Source organism: Silene latifolia, chromosome 10 (genome assembly GCF_048544455.1).
Source record: "Silene latifolia isolate original U9 population chromosome 10, ASM4854445v1, whole genome shotgun sequence".
NCBI lineage: Eukaryota > Viridiplantae > Streptophyta > Magnoliopsida > Caryophyllales > Caryophyllaceae > Silene > Silene latifolia.
Genome location: NC_133535.1, coordinates 112,910,034 through 112,913,982, shown reverse-complemented (window position 1 = coordinate 112,913,982; position 3,949 = coordinate 112,910,034).

Sequence of the window (3,949 nt, the reverse complement as noted above, 5' to 3'; positions counted from 1 at the left end):
GTGATAGGAGAGAGAAGTGAGTTGAAAAAGAAGATTTATATAATGAAATTAGAGGTTTGATTAGTGATGGTACTGAGGGAGAGTAATTAATTAGTAACAATCCCATCTTTTTTGCACTAATCCCTTGTTTTTCCTCTTCAATCTCAGCCCTCCATCCCATCTTTTTAAGGGTCCTAAAGAGGACTTATGGACTCAATGAAAAAGGGTGGACTCATTAGATCTCATTTCTATATATATATATATATATATATATATATATATCATCAACAATAATTAGTTTGCTCCATATAATTGAATAGTACCGTTTTTTATGCATGTAAATTTGCCAGAAGAAAAGCTTGAGAGAGACGGTCTTCAATATGTTACGGAAAGACTACTCTTGCCCTTTTATGTGTTTTTCATGACTTTTTTTTTTAATATTGATCGTTGCTAGAATTGAATCTTAACTTTATACATATTTCTATAATAAGTGTATCTAATTTACCTTCAAGGCTCATTCAAATCTATTTTATTACTCGTGGTACCATTTTTACTTTAAGTTGTAAAACAATCGCACAATAAAATTTTTCAAAACATTTACTCATTTGTCATAATATGATATTTCGATTCGCAAATTAGCAGCAACTTTCTTTATCTTTTAATACTCCTTGAAAAATAAATATCAAACTTTGTACTTATCAATAATTTGTGAATATCTTATTTAAATTTTGATTAATATACTTTTATATAATGACAAATGAATATAAATAATATAATAATAAATTATCAATAGAAGTTGAAGTGTATTGTGACGGAAATAACTTTAAAATTAGTAGGAGAAATACATATGACATTTGAAAAATAAACTCCGTATTTTGTATAGTTAAATATGACATTAGCAATAACAAAAGACGCAGGGGCATATTTCAGCGTTCATTTTACTCTTTACATGAGTAAATTCCATGTAGTACGTATTATGCATGTACATTTGTCACAATCCAGTTCGACCTAGGGCCTTTTAGCCTCATTTTTTTAATCTGAAGTTGTTATAAAATTGGATATTATAAATATATCAAATACTAATGAATAATTTTTTAATATTAATAAATTATAGATAATTAATTTATTTCTTGTTTTTAATAATAAAATTGTAAAATAATTAATTAACTCTCATTTCTAATAGGAAAATCATATTCCTAATTATAATAGAAAATTTTAAATAATTATTATCTCCTAATTCTAATAGTATAATTAGGATAAAAAACCATAATAAATTGTTAATTTATTTCCTATTTCTAATAGGAAAATTGTAAAATAATTAATTAATTCTCATTTATAATAGGAAAATTATATTCCTAATTATAATAGAAAAATTATAAATAATTAATTATCTCCTAATTCTAATGCTAATAGTATAATTAGAAAAAAAAAAAAAAAGGCTCCTTTAGTTATATACTAGATTTAATGCCCGTGCGATGCACGGGCCTATCAGTAAGGTTCTATTGTGTACTTAATTATGGTAAAATGTTAGTGTATGATACTGAATTAAGTAAATTTATAAAAGTCGTTAACAGGGTGTCAAAGGCTAATGGTGATATTTTTGTATGTACTCCGTATCAGATATATATTCTATTTTACAATAACCAAGTCATTCTTGCTTGTTCTCCTTTCTCATCGCAACCTTGTTTGAGCTTATTAGGGCTGATCTCATCATTTTACATCATTTCAACAAAAAATGCATGCTCGCACAATATGCTATTGTGATTTGTGATGCATACATATATACTCCGTACTATATATTATGGATTATATGAAACTAATGATAACATTGAACATTGACTTAGAAATTGATAATAAGATGATAACTTATCTTTTAGCTAGTACTCCATCTCGATCTATCCCAATAAATAATTTATATTTTCTTTATTGTGAGGGAAAAATAAAATAACTGTAAACTATTGACTGAGACGGAAACTAAGGCATATTAATATGATCAATATATAAAGGTTATTATGTCTTGGTAAGAAATTTATAGATGATAACTTATCTTTTAGCTAGTATTATGATCAACATTGAACATTGACTTTGAAATTTGTAGAGGTTATGTCTTGGCAAGAAGCTGATACAAACCCACTTTTATGTAAAATAAATCTTTATTGGTCATTTGTTAACATAAAATTGCATCGGTTTTTTTCCCCTCTCTATAACCTATACTCGTAGCACTTACTTACTTATGTTATAAGAAACCATATTAACTCCCTTTGGCGTTAAAGGTTGCAAAGTCTATATTTTTCTTTTTATCGGAATCAAAAATAAACCAAGTATGAAAGCATTGGTGAAATAACTTTATGTTGACTGTTTTTGTCATTCTCTTATCTTTTCTTCAACTAATGTAAATATTCAAACATCAGTAGAGTCTAATACCTACGTAAGTGTTTTTGCAGCTAAATCATCTCAATTTGTTATATACGGTATAAAAGTAATACTCCATATATTTTAGTTATCATATTTTTAATCTCGATCAAATTGTAAGGCATCTTTTTTCACTCAATAGCGCTTTTCGTTTCAGCATGGAGTAGTTCTAGAAACTCAAATACCACTCGAAATCATTCTGTAAAACGTGGACTTTGTGTCAATAGGTAAAATAGTTTTCACGTCTTTATACCTTTAAAGAGTAACACTAAAAGCATATAATAAAACTTACGGAATACTGATCTTGTAAAATCATCAATCTATTCATTATGAAATTTGCAAATATATATGCAAAAGTATAACATTCATTCATTTAAAATTTACTAATAACGTTCCTTACTATACAATCTTACAGTTGCTCTTTTGTCAAACTTAAATCTCCGAATCCTGAAAGAAAAAATCAATTAGTTCTCCAATTAAAAGCTAATACACAACCACGCACTAAACTAAAATTAAAATAGATGAAATATATAATCAAGCAAATTTGCAAAATAGATGAAATATAATCATGCAAATATGCAATAGGTGGTGTATATATTGCTACCATACAAAAACAAAACCAATGAGGACATTGTTGAAGCTGCTGGACTATTTATGTAGCTTAAATATTGGTGAGATTGATACCCGCTAATCTTTTAGCTGTGGTAGAATTTTTGATTGAACAACAATTTATCATGATAATATTTTTTTAAAGTGTTTTGTTAAGGTCGAGACTCTTGTAAGTCATTCGTTAAAGTTACTCTCTGTAAACGCTCGAAAAAAGCTTCCTTTATTAATATAGATAGATATTGATTTTCATTCCAATTTTAATTGCCATTGCTTTAGCGACACTAACACTTTCCATTTGCTACATATGTCTAAAACCACCGATTAGTACACCTCCTTCTGCATCTCTTGTTGTTATACCAAGTCATGTACCCCCTAATGGCGAAAGATAGTTGCATCACAATTTTTTTTCATAGTACCAATAAAAGGAGCTTTCAAAATCTTCTAATAATAGGAGTCATTTAATTGGATGTCGAGCAAAATGATCATAAATAATAAAAATATTAGAGCTGTATTTCAAATATGGATGGAATATTTTATATTTTTTCCCGAAAAAAGTAAATGGTATTTTTTTTTATCAGAATTGGTTTTGGTGGTAGTAAGATTTTAAAATTAAAAAAAAAAACAATCTTTTCTAAAATAACAAACAAAATTAAATGGAAAGAGTACTGTTTAAGGCATTTTGATAGGGATATGCTAGCAAACGGATAAACTTGGCCGGGTTCAAGCTGAGTCGGTCATTTCGGGTTTGTAAAGATTCAGGTTGGAATGGCTCGGATAATTAGCGGTTCGGGTCATTTTCGAGTTTGTTACTGTATTACATATAGAGAATTTATTTAAAAATAATGAGCCGTATACGGCAATAAACATTCGATTCGGGTAAAATAGATCGGTCATATGAATTTGTGAAAATCGGGTCATCTATTCGGGTGCGGGTCATTCGCGTGAGTCC